The following is a 19,399-nucleotide window of genomic DNA, read 5'->3' on the forward strand; positions in this document are numbered from 1 at the left end:
TTTTATTTTTTTGTTCTTAAGAGAGAATTTTCACTTCAACTCCTTTCTCCTGCTATATTGGATTTCCTCTTTTGCATGTAGAGAATGAGGCACATTCCTAATTGCACCACATTCACACCCATCACTGAAGGCAATTGAGATTGGCAGAGTGTGATGCTGGATCTCTTGACTTGATGAGAAATGAACCCAGTGAGACTAAGAGCAGATATTCCCCAGTAAGAGGAATTAGACATGGTGGTCAGTGAGTCAGAGTTTGGTTTACCAATATTCCTTTTACTTCCACCAACTTTGCTGGAGTAAATTCATGAGTCAGTGCAAAGTGTTCATTCTTTATTTATCCTATACCTGCTGTCTTTAATCATTGAACAACAGCCATTTTCACACTTCGATAGCTAGTGGAGTTAAGTACATATGATTACTGCAAAGTGGCAAAATGAGCTATGTGATTGACATCTCCCAGATCATTTCCCAAAATATGTACATGTATATGTATATGATATATATATACATATAGTAGAGATGTAATAAAAAGCCTACTACATTAAGAGCTAGAAAATCTAGCTTCCCTACTCACAAAACTGTGGCCTTTTCCAAGTCAACTTAATCCTAGACTTAAGTTTTCTCATCTGTCAAATGAAGAAATTGGGTTGCATCTATTCTTAGAGGAAAGATAAATAAATAGATTGATCAACCACAGCCTACATGACAATATACAATCATGAACAAATCACAAATGGACTGTGTTTTTATTGGAGCAAAAATCTAAACAAACCAACAGATACATACATGGTAAGAGATGAAAAGATAACAAGGTGAGCTCTCTTTAAGGAGGTAATGGCTAAACAGAAATATGAAGGGGACAACAGTTAGAGAAGTATGGAAGGTGAGGGCCAGTGGAGTATGCTAATTGATCAGTTTGAGGAAACAAAAGAGGCCTTTGTTGTTGGGAGAGTAGTGAGAGAGGAGAACAATGCAAAATAAAAATGCTGGAGAGGAGGAAAAATTCCTGCAAAGCTTATGATCCATGCAAAAATGTTTAAAAATAAGCACAGCGTGATGCAGTGGAAGAGTCTGAGGTAGAGAAGTATGGATGTCCAAAGACATTTAAACATTTTTATATATTTATTTATTTTGAGAGAGAGAGAGAGTGAGAGGAAGGGCAGAGTAAGAAGAAGAGAGAGAGAATCCCATGCAGGGTCTCCACTGCCAGCACAGAGCCTAATGTGGGGATTGAACTCATGAACCATGAAATCATAACCTGAGCTGAAACCAAGAGTGGGACGTTTAACTGACTAAGCCAACCAGGATCCCCTAAAAACATTTTAAAATAGAAAGTTAGACAAGGAGTTCAGAGAAAGACTTCATTAGAAGTCAGGGAGAAGAGAGAGCAAGGTTAATTAGTGGAAAGAGAATGAGTTAGTGTAAACATTTAGCCAAAAGATCAATAAAAACTTATAGAGATAGACAAATCAGAGAGCAGCTGTCAAAATTACGGAGTGATATTCATTTTTTTCAATAGTGAGAATAAAGGGAAGCCAGTGAAATTACGGTGCTTTGAAAACTGTGAAAATACTAGCACCAGTTGCCTTGACACTGAGGACCCCATACTTTAAAAGTAATGATAGAACAAAATAAAAACCAAAACAAAAAACAAAAATGAAGCAAAGCTCATGAAGGAAATGCTAATTAAAATCAGAGATATATATAGGGTCTGGCTAATTTCCCCTTGGGAAATGTGTGTGACTCAAAAATGATATCATAAGGGAAAGAAATGCTACTTTGAATAAGAGTTAAATTGAATCTTCTGGGGTGCCTGGGTGGCTCAGTTGGTTAAGTGTCCAACTCTTGATCTTGGCTCAGGTCATGATGGAGCCCTGCATTTGGCTCTGCACTGACAGTGTGGAGCCTGCTTGGATTTCTCTCTCCCTCTTTTTCTTCCCCTCCCCACCCCCCTCTCTCTCTCTGTCTCTCTCTCTTTTGTTGGCTCAAAAGCTTCTAATGGTACTGTGCATCTGGTGTTTCTCAGACTGGTTTGTTCTTAACCAATGTCAATAAATCTAGGGGTTGTAATCTCCTTCACCAACTACCTCAAACCCACCTCTAGCAAACTGACAAAGAAATTCTTAAAGTCACTCTACTGTATCATGCAGAGGTATCAACTGGGGATAGGAAAATACAGATTCCAGGTACACATGTTTGAAATGAGACCTGAAATTCTACATTCTTACAAGCTTCTGGGTGACATTGATTTTGGTCCAGAAACCACATTCTGAGTGACAGAGTTAGGGAGAGTGAGGAAGAGGAAATGAAGAGATAGTAAAATGGCTATTAGAATATTCAGATTGGAAATCACAATGTTGTTTTTGACTAAGGCAATGGCCATGAAAATTAAGAAATATAAGCGAATTGGAAAATATTCTGTAGGTCAAATTAGCAAGATTGGTGGTAGATAGACGGAAAGGAACAAAATTAGGGTAAGAGCCTTAAGTTTCTAGCTTAAGCAGGTGAGTATATGTGTAGTAACTGGAATAAATCAAGTTAAATGAAGAGTAAAGTCATTTCTGACTTTATAATCTGGAATAAGTTACTCTGAGACTTAAGTACTTTCTGTGAACTCAGTATCTTTGCAGATGGAGTGCTACACAACTATAGAAAGATGTTACAGTGCAGATTACCAGCATGGTTTTGGAGTCAAGCAGATTTGGGTTTTTGTCCTGTCTCTCCCAGTCAATAAGCCTCTCACTTTTCTCACTCATATAAACTGATATTATAATATTGATAAATTAATTATAATATACTATCTGCACATGGAATTTCAGTGAAAATAGACTGAGAAAATGTACAAGAATGTTTTAGCCTATTGGCCAGCACATGATAAGTGCTGCCATTGTCATCATTATATTATTGTTATAAAACAAGGTAATAATAGCTTTCTTTAAAAACCAAAAAAATAGTTCAAAATTACATATTGTTTGTAAAGTTGAATTAAAATATATAAAACATGAAAAAGTGACTATAATTTTAAAAAGGCAGATAAATACCTGATTATCCTGGTTTCTTTTAAAAAATATCTTAACGTTGGAAACCAATTTGACAATAAACTATTACAAAAGGGTAAAATAGAATAAAATAAACTTTGCACAATAAATAAATAAATAAAATATCTTAATGTCTCCATTAAATACATGAATTGAAATTAGTTATTGTTTTCCCTGTTACTTCATACCACCTGTAAAAATAAATAGAATTAACAAAGATAATTTTCAGGACATCGATTTTCTCCCCTGTGTGTTAGGGCAAGGCATTTTCTCTCTTTGTCTAATCTTTTCTCTGTTTCCCTTCCTTCCTTATTCCCTCCATCTCCTACAACAAGGTTGGAATATATTTGTGTTACCTAGGCTATCACAACAACCTAATCTTAGAAAGTTCTTAACTAATTCTTCTAAATGAGAGAATTTACACATGGCTATTAAATGAGACAGGATGAAAGCCCTTATCCTGTTCACCTAAGTGACTATTTCAAGTCCTATAAGTTCAGTTTTATAGGTGACAAAGACAGAAAAAACTCCAACAGACTTGGATTTCAGTGGTACAGTCTTAGAAGATGCCTATGGTATAACCAAGCGATTAACTTAAATAACTCCTAGTGTTTCAGAGACTCTTTCACTCACACATGTAAATAAACATCTTAAATACATTGTAAGCCATTAGAACATTACCCATTAGAGTATAGCCAAGCTAACTTGCTGAATAGAGAGCTTTGTTACTAAGGGATATTATGTATGATATTTCTATTGATGCATTTGGGTAAAGATTTTATTATTAAAGGTTAAATATACATTTGATTATTCCTGTGATCACAATTTCAGCTTCAGAAGTGCTTTGTGGTGTAAAAAACCTCTAATTAGCCTCAGTGTGATGTACAAATTGGACTCTTAAAACTAGTAGTGCAACATGCTACTAGATGAGTAAGAAAATTATTTTTACAGGTCACTACATTTTTTCCTTTTAAGTATCTTGTTTATCCATTAATATAATAGGGGTTCAAATGTCTCAATACTTGAGAAAATATCCACCATACCAACAGCCATCCACTGCCCCGGTCACTTTCTGTGGAAATGTTCAGAGGTATAAGGGTTAAAGGAATTGGTTATTTATGTCTACCATGAAAATCATGTTTGCTAAGTAAAAGGATTTCTTATCAATTTGCTTTTGTACTTACCATTTTATAATCAAATTATAGTCAGACAAGTAGTTTTGGATTGAGGCAGAATTTATAAACTCAGAAGTCACTACTATAAATCTGCTGTTGAAATAATTGAGTACCAACAGTATAAATGCCTTTCAGAGAGTTTTCATATCACATGAAGCATATTATATTTTTAGAATATTTCTTTAACCAAAGGAAACACATGGAGAATGAGAGGAAATGGATATCCATTTGTGTCTTTGCTTACTTCTCCCACGAAATCTTTTGGATTACTCAGTTTAAAAACATAACTTAAAAAATCTTGTAGTAAGAAGTAGCTAGGGGGCTCCTGGGTGGCTCAGTCAGTTGAGCATCCCACTTCGGCTCAGGTCATGATCTCACTGTTCGTGGGTTCGAACCCTGCATCAGGCTCTGTGCTGACAGCTAGCTCAGAGCCTGGAGCCTGTTTCACATTCTGTGTCTCCCTCTCTCTCTGACCCTCCCTTGCTCACTCTGTCTCTCTCTCTCAGAAATAAATAAAACATTAAAAAAAAAGTAGCTAGGATTCACCTTGATTTTATTTGTAAGTCAAATACAATAAAATTAACTTCTAGTGATATATTCTAAACAAAATAGATTTGAATTTTACTCTTCTGTGTATTCAGAAAGAAGAAAGAAGTTGGAATTCACCACTGTTTTATTTTGTTACATTTTTAATGAAGGATGATTATCATAGAGACATGCATTTTAACAAAGATTGAAGCTCGTTTAGTTTTAAAGGCCTCATATTTCATAATAAGAAGACATTTTATAAGACTGTCTACATTAATGGCATAAGGGAGTTCTGTTATAGAAGCCAGAATGTGGTAGTACCTTCATGTTTTTAAGATGGAAAAAATGATCTGGATTTTTTTCCCCTCATTTCTGACTCCTTAGTGAATCAGTTATCAAAAATCTCCCAACAAATAAGAGCCCTGGGCCAGATGGCTTCCCTTAGGAATTCTACCAGACTTTTAAAACAGAATTAATACCCATTTTCTCAAGCTATTCCAAAAAATAGAAATCGAAGGAAAACTTCCGGACTCATTCTTCGAAGCAAGCATCACTTTGATTCCCAAGCCAGACAGAGACCCAGCAGAAAAAGAGAACTACAGGCCAATATCCTTGATGAATACGGATGCAAAAATCCTCAACAAGATACTTGCAAATCGAATGGCAAAGGAAACAATCCATAAAACTAATAAGCAACCGACAGAATGGGAAAAGATAGTTGCAAATGACATATCAGATAAAGGGTTAATATCCAAAATCTATAAGGAACTCACCAAACTCCACACCTGAAAAACAAATAATGCAGTGAATAAATGGGCAGAAGATATGAACAGATACTTCCAAAGAGGACATCCAGATGGCCAACAGACACATGAAACGATGCTCAGCATCCCTCCTCATCAGGGAAATACAAATCAAAACCACACTGAGATACCACTTCACACCACTCACAGTGGCTAAAATGAGCAAATCAGAGGACTCAAGATGCTGGAGAGGATATGGAGAAACGGGTACCCTCTTACACTGTTGGTGGGAATGTAAACTGGTGCAGTCCCTCTGGAAAACAGTGTGGAGGTTCCTCAAAAAATGAACAGTAAACTCCCCTATGACCCAGCAATAGCACTGCTAGGAATTTACCCAAGGGATATAGGAATGTTGATGCATAAGAGCACATGTACCCCAATTGTCATAGCAGCGCTCTCAACAATAGCCAAAACATAGAAAGAGCCTAAGTGTCTATCAACGGAAGAATGGATCAAGAAGATGTGGTTTGTCTATACGATGGAATACTACATGACAATGAGAAAGAATGAGATCTGGTCATGTGTAGCAACATGGATGGACCTTGAGTGTGTTATGCTTAGCGAAATAAGTCAGGCAGAGAAGGACAGATACCATATGTTTGCACGTATAGGAGGATTAGGAGGAAATTAACAGAGGACCATGGGGGAGAAGAAGTGGGGAAATAGTGGAGGAGAGGGAAAGAGGCAAACCATGAGAGACTCTTGAATGCTGGGAACAAACTGAGGACTGATGGGTGTTGGGGGGAGGGGGGATGATGGGCATGGAGGAGGCACTTGTGGGGATGAACACTGGATGTTACATGGAAACCAACTTGACAATAAACTATTTGTAAAAAAAATAAATTAAAAAAAAGATACTTGCAAATCCAGTCCAACAGCACATAAGAATTATCCACCAAGATCATATTTATTCCTGTGTTACAGGGCTGGTAGAATATTTGCAAATCAATCAATGTGATACATCACATCAACAAAAGAAAAGATAAAAACCGTATGATCCTGTTGATAGATGCAGAAAAAAGCATTTGACAAGATACAGCATCCCTTCTTAATAAAGACCCTCGAGAAAGTCAGGATAGAAGCAACTTACTTAAACATCATAAAAGCCATCTCTGTGAAGCCCTCAGCTAACATCAACCTCAATGGGGAAAAACTGAGAGCTTTCCCCCTGAGATCGGGAACACGACAGGGATGTCCACTCTCACCACTGTTGTTTAACATAGAGCTGGAAGTCCTAGCATCAGCAGTCAGACAACAAAAGGAAATACTCCCCCAAGCCTCTTGTACCTCTTGTACCAGAAAGACATAATACAAAATATAACTTATACTACTACTGATCCTCGGTAAAACCTTATACTGTCACACTTGATGAGACAAAATTGTCAAAATAACCAGTGCTCAAGTTATTTTGGTTTATTCATTTTCAAATATGCTTTATTTCACTCTGAATTAAATTATTAAAAATTAATTATATATTTTATATATACAATATGCATGCTTTCCATTCTTGTTAGAAAAGGTACCATTAAGCAGATATGTTTAATGATCTTGCTTATTATGTTACTTCCATTTATAAGTATATTCAATCTCACAGATAAGGTATGCCAATCATTTTACAAGAAAGCTTGTTTCTTCTCTTCTTTTACTTCAAATTCTTCTGTGTTATAACTCATATAATATTTTCTTTTTTAAAATGTTCATTTAATTTTGAAAGAGAGTGGGAGACAGAGGATCTGAAGTGGGCTCTGCACTGACAGCAGAGAGCCCAAAGTGGGGCTCAAACTCACAAGTCTTGAGAATGCCATCAGTTGATGGCAACTTGAGCTGAAGTTAGATGCTTAACCAAATGAGCCACCTGGGTTCCCCTCTTATATTATTTCAATGCTTAAGTTTCTGGGCATGTCTATGCCACTTTGTAAAAGTTATTCTTAGGCTAGTTCTGTGAAGTAAAAGTTAATAATTACTTTGTGCCATTTAACAAATATTGTATTGATTACATTTCACATGCCAGGTTTTGTTGTTTATACTAGGGTCAGTAATCAAGGCAGCTGTAATTCCAGGAGAAGTTGCTGCGTGTAGTCCTTACCATAGAGCAGCTCAAAGAATACAGATTTTAAAGAAGGACCCTACTCTTGGGAGCTTCAAATGCACTAAGGGCCGTAAATCTACTTCACATGCTATTTGTGAAGGAAAAGATGACAAAAGAACACAAAAACAACACTAAAAATTTACCAGCAATGAAAAATGTTTTAATCAAATCATCTGCTTTGATTATTTGAGAAAAATACCATCATCACCCTCATTCTTTCCTTTTCCTGTGCTGTCATAGATATTTTCTTTCCAGTCTAAGCCTTGACCTCTACATAGGGGAAGTGTGAAAATCTAATTAATCAATACAATTGTTTGTGACTAATTATTAAGTCTAATAATGTGTATATCTTTTTAAAGTCTCTCTTTGAGTAAAATGTGTTACCTTATAACAGAAAATGATTGGATAATCAAGAGTGGATATAATTTAAAAATATATATTTCATACAAATCTTTGATTTGAATTCTTAAAGACCATCTTCCTGGCCCAATGACAGCTATTTTTATTTAGTGTTTGTTGATACATAGAGTCTTTTATTAAATGCTTTGTTTTTAAAAACAAAGGACATAAAATACAAAATTCTTAGAATCAAGAAATCAAAGCTAAAAATAACCAATTATTATTTTTTCCATCCCTGAATGATACAGATTTTAATTTTATTAAAATTTCCATCACACTTTAAAATAGCGTAAGTCAGAATGTAGCTCAGTATTGGGAATATTTGCTTTAAGTCCTATTTGTTATTTGTGTCTGTAAAAGTTTCCTTGATATTAAATATTCTCTTTCCATTTTTTACATATAATTTCCCTTTTTACTTTTAATTTTTTAATGTTTATTTTTTTATTTGGAAAAAGAGAAAGAGTGAGCAGAGGAGGGACAGAGAGGGAGAGGAAATCTGAAGCAGGATTCTCAAGAATCCCAGAAGTGGGGCTCAATCTCATGACCCTGAGATCATGACCTAAATTGAAATTAAGAGTCGGATGCTTAACCAACTAAGCCAGCCAGGCACTCCTCCCTTTTTAAATTTATAATAATGTTTCCTTTCCTTAAATCAAGTGATGGCATTATTTTTGAGGGCAAATGGGTTGTTTTAGACCTTTTCTACAGAGTTAAGTTCTATTAAAGCACCATTTTATTCAAAATGGATCTAATTTTATATACTGAGAACACCAATATTCAAACCAAAATAGTACTTTATTTATTAAGCCTACATTGGATGTCTTGTGTATTTTCTATTAGTGGCTAAGAATATGAAGAGTAATAAGACATAGACCCTTTCTTAAGTTTGGTTTAGTAGAGAGAGAGGTAATTAAAATACATACATGTAGTAGCACTGTGTTATAAATTAAGGCAACTTTCATTTTTGCATCTCTAGCCTATACTTTTACCATGAATTTCAAACTTATATGTTCAGCCACATATTAAATATTTCTATACCTGCAGATTGTATAGTTACCCCAGGCCAAGCAATCACTGAAGCTAGAAACCTGAATGTCTTTCTCCCTCTTCTCTTTCTGTCCTCCTTCCAAGCCAGCTAAATAATCATGAAGTCTTACTGATTATTTCTACTGAAAAAATTTTAATATATCCACTCTTCTACATTTTTGCAAATTTCTAAGTGGTATCCCTATTACCCATCTTGTCCACTGTAGTGCAGCTACCATATAGCTACCATTTTAAATAGAATCTTGTTTCTGAAATGTCACTGGCTCTTATAACCTATAATGTTATAATTATTTATAAAAGGAAAAATTGTTCTCCATGATCTGTTCCTAACTTTATCTCCATCCCCATTGTGGACACACTTGACAAAATTCCAGCAGTACCAAAATGCGTGTAGTTTTCTGAATACCTCAGTTTCCTACCTCCCTTTGGGTCTTACATGATGTGTATTTTCTTCTTTCCCATCTGATTAGCTTTTATTCAATTGAGAGATTCATTTCAGCCAGGACTTCTTCTAAGAAGCCTTCCTGATTAGTTGCACCCATATTGATTTAGGAGTTGCAGGCTGATCTCCATTGCACTTCTGTATTGTTTTATTAATGTCCTAGGATTGCTGTAAAAATTATTACAACATTCGTGGTTTAAAATAATTTAAATATATTTTTTCACAGTCACACATCACAATGTAAGTTAATTACTCTGGGTTCTAAGGATTAGAGAGTGAATATATCTTTGGAGGTCAATTTTTCCACTTACCATAATTGTTTTTGACAACCTTACCTAATAGACTGTGTCTCATTCTCTTTGTGTTCTCATTGCCAATCATATACTGATTGGTTTGTGAAATATGATGCTTTGGAATAAATGAATGCCAGTATGTCTATTAGAAGTTAACTAAGAATATGGTAGGGAGAAAGAAGTAAAAATTCTTGAGCATCTAATATCTAAGATTAATTTTGAATTCTGATCTCAGTCAAGCAAGGTAGGGGGCAGGACAGTCAAACAAAGACAGTGTGAGACCCATCATAAAATTGGGTGAAAATAGAACAGGCCAAAGAAAATACACAAAAGGTTGTTATACTGAGGAAAAGTATGACTAGTATTTGTGTAGGCATAGAACTTCAGCAACAGGTTGAAGTATGAGGGAGAGTCCATATGCTATAAAATTTGAGGCAAAGGCTGGTGAGGGTTAAGTCAAGTCAGTGGGAATGTGTTATTAAAAACTTTTTAAAATGTTTCATTTATTTCTGAGACAGCATGAGCAGGGGAGGGTCAGAGAGAGAGGGAGACACAGAATCTGAAGCAGGCTCCAGGCTCTGAGCTAGCTGTCAGCACAGAGCCTGACACGGGGTCCAAACCCACAAACCGTGAGATCATGACCTGAGCCGAAGACAGACGCTTAACCGACTGAGCTACCCAGGTGTTCCGGGGAATGTGTTACTAAGAAGATAAAATTGATAGAACATGATCACAGCATTCATATTCATAATCATATTAGTTTTCCCTAAGAAAGGGAATCTGAAAAAAGGAAACGTATTAGAACAATAAAAATAACATACTTAGTGAGTGCTTACTATGTTCAAATATTCTAAGTTTTATATTTGAAATTACCCTTTTAACCACATGACAACTCCATGAGATAATTACTATTATCATCTATAGTAGAGTGAATAATGACCTAGAAATAAAAACAAAATAAACTCAGTTTTATAATCATTAAAAAAAGAAGTAATATAGCCTTAGGATAATGGCCCCCACAAAGGTATCGTGTCTTAATCACCAGAATCTATGGATATTACTTTATTTTGAAAGTGATTCTTTGGAGATGTATTTAATTTAAGGATTTTAAATGGGGAGATTATATTGTATTATCCTGGTGGGTCCCAAATGCCATCACATTTATCCTTATAAAAGAGAGGCAGAGGACATTCAATATAGACAGAGGAAGCCAGTGTAACCATAGAGGCAGAGATTGGAGTGATGTGGCCACAAGTTAAGGAATGCCAGTAATCAGCAGATGCTGAAAGAAACAAAAATCAAAATTTCCCATAAAGCCTCTGAAAAAAATTAAACCATAGTGACATTTTATTTTGTTCCAAAGATACTGATTTTGGACTTCTGGTCTCCAGATCTGTGAGAAAATAAATTTCTGTTCATTTTAAGCTACCAAGTTTGTTGCAACATGCTATGTCAGCCACAGGAAAATACACATGTTATATCTTCATAACAAAAAGGAAAACATTGATATCAAATGACCTGTCTAAGGTCACATATCTATTCAGTAAAATTCTAGGACTTTAACACAAGCAGTCTTCTAGAACTCATAGCTTTATGTTGTTAGTTTGGCTGTGTTATGTCTGAAGTATTTATGAAACTTCAAGCTGGAGAGAGGTTTGGAAATTAGAGTTATGGAAATGGTAGCTAGATTTAATTAGAGTTATGGAAATAGATAAGATCACTTAACTAGTACTTAAGGTTTATATGAAAAAGGTCCAAAGATAGAATCTGAAGGCAAACACCTAGGTGGCAAAAATATGGAAAGGGAACAACAAGAGAAGCTGAAAAGAAAAGATGAGAGAAAGAACTATAAGGTATATTCCAAAATAAGAGAATTAGAAAGAGAGAGAGAGAATAAAAGAGAAATGAAGGAAAAAAGGAAGGAAGAAGGAACAAAGAGGTAGCTCACACTATATAAAAAACTCATTGAGCTACATATCTGTAATTCATTCAATTTTCTATATATGTGCTATATTTTAATAAATATTTACTTTTATTTTTTTTTTACAGTTTCAGGCAGATTTATTTTTATAGTAAAAAAAAGCCTCAAATTGACAAAGCTTCTCAAATATTTACTTTTAAAATGCTACATTGAACTTAAGGAAGATAAGAAGTGAAAATAATGCTTGAGATTATCAATTGAAAGGCACTAGTGAGTGATGCTAGGCAGGCAGTTTAGAATCCTGAGATGGTAAAATCTTAAATGTCCTATAGGATAAAGACAGAAATAAAGGGGAAGCAGCAGAACAAGTGTAGATAATTTTTCTAATGGCATTTTTATTGACTTAAAGTCTGTAAAAAGGAAGGATTTAAAATTTATGGGCAAAAGAGTATTAGTGGATCAAAGTCTTTGAAAAAAACAGGAATCATTTCAATAACAAAGGTTGAAGGACATACTTTGAACAGAGGAGTTGCAGCCCCTCCTGAGTTGTAGGAAAGAAGAGTCTGAGATAGATGTGCAGGCATGGACTAAAAGGGGAAGGAAGTTCCTGACTCTCCTGGGCACTTTTTTGTACTCCTTATCAGCTATCTTCTACCATTGCCACATGAAGAATTATCTCCATGAGTTTTATGCTCTGAATATTTTTTAAGACTAGTTTTGGGACCAGCATGCAAAGAAATCATGTAAATTCAATCTTCTCACAATGTGTGTTAAACCAAGTAGTATTAATGATTTCAGTGTAAAGTCCGTGATTCACTAGGTAGGATTCAATGATATAGAAAAAAATTCAATTTTAGTAAATTTTATTGTGTCATCCATTAAACTTTTCTATACACTTTAAATTCTTTTTATCTACTTAGTATTGCAGACATCTGAACAGAAGGCATAGGCAAAAAATCTATGATACAGACTTTAAACTTTTTAATGGTATATTTATTCATAGAATATGAAATAAAGCATAATAGGTCAAATTTGTACATACAGACTAAAGACAAAGGGAGAAGAGGTGAGGCGTTGATTATAGTGACTCAGGATGGTTCTAGCAACTCCATGAAGGAGACACTTATGAATAGAAAGAACCTGAATGTTTAGAAGAAGGAATGACTAGCCTATTAAGTTAATAGATAAAAACTACTTAAACATAATGTAGGTATCAGATGTCTTAAGCGTTTTCTGTGAATAGAACTTAAAACAAACAAATATTTTGCTTAGCATATGGGGAAGGAAAGGAAAAATAAGATAAAAACAGAGAGGGAGGCAAACCATGAGATCTAAATACATAGAACAATCTGAGCCTTGCTGGAGGGAAGGTGGGTGGAGCAATGAGTTAAATGGGTGATGGGGATTATGTAAGTGATGAATCACTGGGTTCTACTCCTGAAACCAATACTACGATGTATGTTAACTAACTTGAATTTAAATATTTTTTTGAAAAGCAAAAAAATTGTAAAAAATTAAAACAAACAAATAAACAAACAACAACAAAACTTTCCCTCACAAAGCTATGGAGACCCAGAACATATGAAAGAAGAACACGTTTTCCATAGTGGCTGCACCAGTTTTCATTCCCACCAAAAGTGTAAGAGGATTCCCCCTTTTCTGTATCCTTGATAGCATCTGTTTTTTCCTATGTTGTTAATTTTAAACATTTTAAGAAGTGTGAGGTGATATCTCATTGTAGTTTTGATTTGTATTTCCCTGATGATGAGTGATATTGAGCATCTTTTCATGAATCTGTTAGCCATCTGTAGGTCTTCTTGGGAAAATGCTTATCCATGTCTTCTGCCCACTTATTTAACTGGATCATTTGTTTTTGAGTGTTGAGTTTGCTAAGTTATTTATAGATTCTAATTAGCAACCCTATACAAGATATGTCATTTGTAAATATCTTCTCCCATTCTGAAGGTTGCCTTTTAGTTTTGTTAATTATGTCTTTTGTTGTGCAGAAGCTCATTATTTTGATGAAGTCCCGATAGTTCCTGTTTGCTTCTGTTTCCTTTGCCTATGGAGACATATTCAGTAGGAAGTTGCTATGGCTGATGTCAAAGAGGTTGCTGCCCGTGTTCTTCTCTAAGATTTTGATGGTTTCTTGTCTCACATTTAGGTCTTTCATCCATTTTGAACTTATTGTGTATGGTATAAGAAAGTAGTCCTGTTTCATTCTTCTGCATGTTACTGTCCAGTTTTCCAAATACCATTTGTTGAAGAAGCTGTATTTTTTCCATTGGATATTCTTTCTTGCTTTGTCAAAGTTAGTTGACAATATAGTAGAATATTATTCAACCATTAATAAGAATAAAATCTTGCCATTTGCAAAGATATGGATGGAGTCACAGTATATTATGCTAAGTGAAATAAGCCAATCTGAGAAAGACAAATACCACATGATTTCATTCATATGTAGAATTTAACAAATGAAACAGAAAAACATAGGGGAAAGAAAAGAGTGAGGCAAACCATAAAGCAGACTCTTTAAAAAATTTTTCTTAATGTTTTATTTATTTTTGAGAGAGAGATAGAGACAGTGTGCGCAGGGGAGGGTCAGAGAGAGAGGGAGATACAGAATCGGGAGACAGTCTCCAGGCTCTGAGCTAGCTGTCAGCACAGAGCCTGAAGCGGGGCTCGAACCCACAAACTATGAGATGATGACCTGAGCTGAAGTCGGACACTTAGCCGACTGAGCCACCCAGGCACCCCAAGCAGACCCTTAACTGTAGAGAACATACTGAGAGTTGTGTATTCTCTAAACTTGAAACAAAAATTTGAAACAAAAACAAAAAAAAGAAGTTTGTATTCTTAGGGAAGTGTGGTTTGTAAATATCCAAGATTGTATTTCATTTACATGTTTATTTTTCCCTTTCATATGCCTTCCTCTTTATGTAATAAGTTATTTTTTTAATAAGCTGAGGTTTTTATCACTCACTATGTATGCAGGTCATAATTCCATTGTTCTGAAAATGTTCACAAATATCTTGTTAATATGTGTCCTCATATTTCAAAATATATTAATGTCTGATTTATAAGACAGTAATTTATAAGTTCATTGTTTATTCCTATTTTAAAGCTTAATGCAAGACATCATTGTTTTTTTAATTCTTTTGTATCTACTAGGTCAATTTATATTTCAAAATAGTTGTGGTGGCATATCAATTTTATTGCTTTGTGCATACTCAGGTTAATATTTTAAATCTTCCTTCTTGCAGAAAATCCTCTTGTAACTGTATTTAATTTTCATCTTTAAATATATTAAATATTATTTTATTGATTTAATGCTCATAGTTACTTCACTTTGAAACAGTCATTTTTCATTATATTATCCCCAAACACTATCATCTGTGTTTAAATAAACATTTTTATTTTAATAATATATCTTTCTCATTTTCAGTAATATGCTTGACTTCTGTTAGGGCAGGGGAAGCAGTTTAGAGAGGCTCTCAGTTGTACAAATTATACATAAAGGTTAAATTTTTATTTCTATGGGAAATATAAAGGATAGAAGAGACAGATTATTTAGTAAATTTAATCTATGTATATAGAAAATCCAAATTCTCAAATATCTCTCACTTTCTATCTTTTCTTCCTTCCTTCCTTCTTACCTTCCTTCTTTCCCTTCTCTTTCTCTCTTTCCTTCCCTTCCCTTCCCTTCCTTTCTTTCTTTTTACAACATGTATTTATTTTTACCAGAACAATTACTGAAACTATTGTTTAAGAATCCATTAACCATAACTGTGCATCCTCCCAAATGTTTGGAGCTACTTTATAACATCATTAAGATCTCAAGGAAATTAATAAAAAAATAGAGAAGCATATTTATAAATGAATATGGACATAGATACTATCTTAGTGATATCCAGTTATTAACTAAATCATAGAGCTGGTGTTCTGATGCTTCCAATGATTCAGTAGAGGTGACTAAACAAATTTTAAGAAATAGAATTGGGAGCTAGAAATGTATAAGGCAGCCCAGACTAGAAGAAAACATTCTGGAAATTCAACATGGAGACACATCAAGCTGCCAGCAATGCTAGTTTACCTAGGCCTAGAAGAATAACATCTAGAGTTTTGTTCTTAATTTTTTCCTTCTATGATGCACAAGACAGGTGCCATTATATACCCATTATACTCCTATGAATGTGAACAATTTTGATAAAACAGAAAAAGATTTCACATGGAAGAAAAGAATTTAAATCTAAGAATTTTAATTTATAATTATTGATGTTCCACCAGTAATAATCACTCACAAAGAAAATAAATTCAAAAAATTTTTTTTAAAAAAATTACTTCACCGTAGTATAAGTACTCTGATAACCGTACTGAATCACATGTCTAAAGAGGAACACAGATTGCTGTAGGAGTTCATAGGGAAAGCTATTGTTTCTTTCCTATAAGTTCATGCATTTTTATATAAGACTAATTCTGGCCTTGAAGAATCCGTAAATATTTCACCAAGATGAGAGAGAAGGACTATTCCTGAAAGAATAAACTTTCCTACACAAAGGACAATAAATTTTCAAGTAACGTCTGAAGGTCAGTATGACTGACCTCATATACATATATATATACATATATGTTCATGAATAGTAATTATGGGAAAGTAATACAAGACAAAATGGTGAAGTCTTATTTTATTTGTTACTCATTTTGCTATCACCTAAAAACTGAATATAGTAAGTAGACCCTTGAAATCATAGACTTGAACTGAGTGTGCCCACTTAGGGCACAGATACATGCCTGCATCAAAAAATCACATATGTATACATTTCCAAAAATTATAGTTAAGTGAAGGCTGTCTTTAATAATCAGTAACTAAGGTAAAACTGCATACCGTTATCAAATGAACAGAAATCACTTGATTAAAGTATCAGTATAAGGAGCAACTCCGTTCTACAATGAATATAATAAAATATTAAAAAAATAAATCTTTAGTTGATCCAAAGGAAAAAATACAGTTGACCTTTGAGCAACTTGGGGTTTAGGTGTGCCAACTCCTCACCCAGTTGAAAATTTGAATATAACTTCTTCCTTTTTTTTTTTTTTGAGAGAGAGAGAGAGAGAGCGAGCGAGCGAGCACGACAGGGGGAGGGGCAGAAGGAGAGAGAGAAAAAAATTTTAAGCAGGCTCCATCCTCGGCATGGAGGTGTCCTATATTGGACTGGAACCTACAACCTTGAGTTCATGTCCTGAGTCAAAACCAAAAGTCAGACACCCAACTACCCAGGGACCTCTGAGTATAATTTTTGACTCTCTAAAAACTTAACTGCTATAGCCTATTCTGATGAAAAGACTTAAATTAACATAAAAGTTGATTAAAACATGTTTTGATTGTTATATGTATTATATATTGTGTTCTTACAATAAAGAATAAGTAAACTAGAGAAGAAAATAGTTATTGAGAAAATCATAAGGAAGAAAAGTACATTTGCAGTACTATACTATATTTCTTGATACCATAAATTTATGTTGTCTGTTCATAAGGTGAATCATCTGTCAGTATATACATCAATATTGGTTATTACATGGTACAAAAGAGTATAGATATTATACATATTACTAACACTAGACATCAAAAATGAAAAGATAATTTGAAAAATAAATTTATATTTATTTGTAGGCATAATAACCAGTGCATTGATCATGACAAAACAACATTATGGTTGTTTCATAGTAGCCTAGTGTAGTCAATATGATTGCTTCACAGTATCCTACCTATACATTTATGAATGAACCATAAAATTTTTATGACATGTAGTATTATGGTCATATTAATAATACTATATTGGAGCCATTGTTACTGAAACTTAAAAAAAAACTGTGATGATAAGCTGATACACAATTTCTTCAATTATGGGGGGCATACTGTATGGTAATGTAATTATTTGAAAACAAAGTTATAAAATAGTAAGATAACTAACACATTAGTAATTTTATGATCAATATCTCTCATCTTATGTCTATGTAAAGATAGGCTCTCCACTTCTATACAAGTCTTGCACATGATGTTCTACACAATGAATATTTAGGAAATGATGATGACAATGATAGAAAAACAGGCTCAGTTTTTATCATATAGCTGTTAGATTTTCACAGAAGCACACACACATACACAATAGATAGGCTTTTAAACTGTACAGCATAATAATTATTTACTATCATTAAGTGAAAGGGGATCATCATTTTCCTCATCTTCACACTGCAGGCTGAGGAGGAAAAGAATGAAGAGAAGCTGTTTTTGTCTCAGGGGTGGAAGAGGCAGAAGATATAGAGGAAGTGGAAAGGAAGGAAGAAGAGGCAGGTACTTAGTGTAATTTTACAGAAATACATTGGAATTTCTGTCATATATTTTTTGCGTTTTCATTTCTTTAAAAATGTTTCTTTACATACCAATCCTTTTTCTGCCATTTGCTTTAGTTTCATTGCCTGTATCATAGAAATGACCACATTGTAAAAAAAAAAAAAAAAAAGGCAAAAGCATTCTTGTATAATCAGAATGCTTCTGCCAGATTGTCTACTGTCAATTTCTTTTCTGGTACTGCTTTATCTACATCTTCTTCATCATTGTCTGGCACTGGATCAGATGCACTTATCTCTATCAAATCATCTGTTAATTCTTCTAGTGTGGTGTCTGTTAGCTCTTGAATTTATCCAAGATCCATATCTTGAAATATTTTGCTCCCCACCTTTTATGCCATATCCACAATTTCTCTTATTATTCCCTTAATTGGATTTGTTGTAAATCCCATTAAATCATGTACAACATCTGCACACAGTTTTCTCCAGCAGGAATTTATTACTTTAGGCTTGATGGTTTTCAAGCCTTTTTCTATAACAATGATAGCATTTCCAATGGTGTAATCCTTTCTGATTTTCATGATGTTTTCTTTATCAGGGTTCTGTCCCATAGCACTGGTAATCCTTTTCATAGAGTACCATGTATAATGAGCCTTAAAGGTCCTTATGGGTTTCTCCATCTAGAGGTTAAGTTAGAGATACTGTGTTTGGGGGCAAATAGACCATTCCTATTACTTCAGTGCTGAATTCATGGGCTTCTGGGTGGCCCTGGGCATTGTCCAATATCAAAAGAACTTTAAAGACAATCCCTTACTGGCAAGGAACTTGGGGACAAAACATGGATGGAAACAATCCTGAAAATGAGTTATTGTTATCCAGGTTTTCGTGTTGTACAACAAAAAGACTGGCAGCTGGTGCTTATTTTTTTCCCTTTAAGGCCCAGGGGTACCAACTTTACATAAAAGGGGAGTCCTGATTATAAACTGATTATAAAATGCATTTGCACAAAACAATACAATTAGCCTATCCCTTTCACTCTTAAATCCGGTGGTCACTTTTCCTTCTTTTAAGAAATGTTGTGGCACCTTTTTCAAGTATAGGGCATTTTAATTTACATTAAGAGTCTCTTCAGGCAGAGATTCTTTCCCCTTAATGACTTTCCTATGGCATCTGGGAACTCATCTGCTGCCCCTTGGTTGACAGAAGTTGTTTCTCTAGTTATTTTGACATTTTTTTAAAAAGCCAAACCTCTTTCTAAAATTATCAAACCATCCTTTGCTGGCATCAAGTCCTCCAGATCTAGATCCTTCACCTTG

This window comes from Hyaena hyaena, unplaced genomic scaffold, assembly GCF_003009895.1.
Source record: "Hyaena hyaena isolate Hyena2069 unplaced genomic scaffold, ASM300989v1 scaffold_368, whole genome shotgun sequence".
NCBI classification, from domain to species: Eukaryota; Metazoa; Chordata; class Mammalia; order Carnivora; family Hyaenidae; genus Hyaena; species Hyaena hyaena.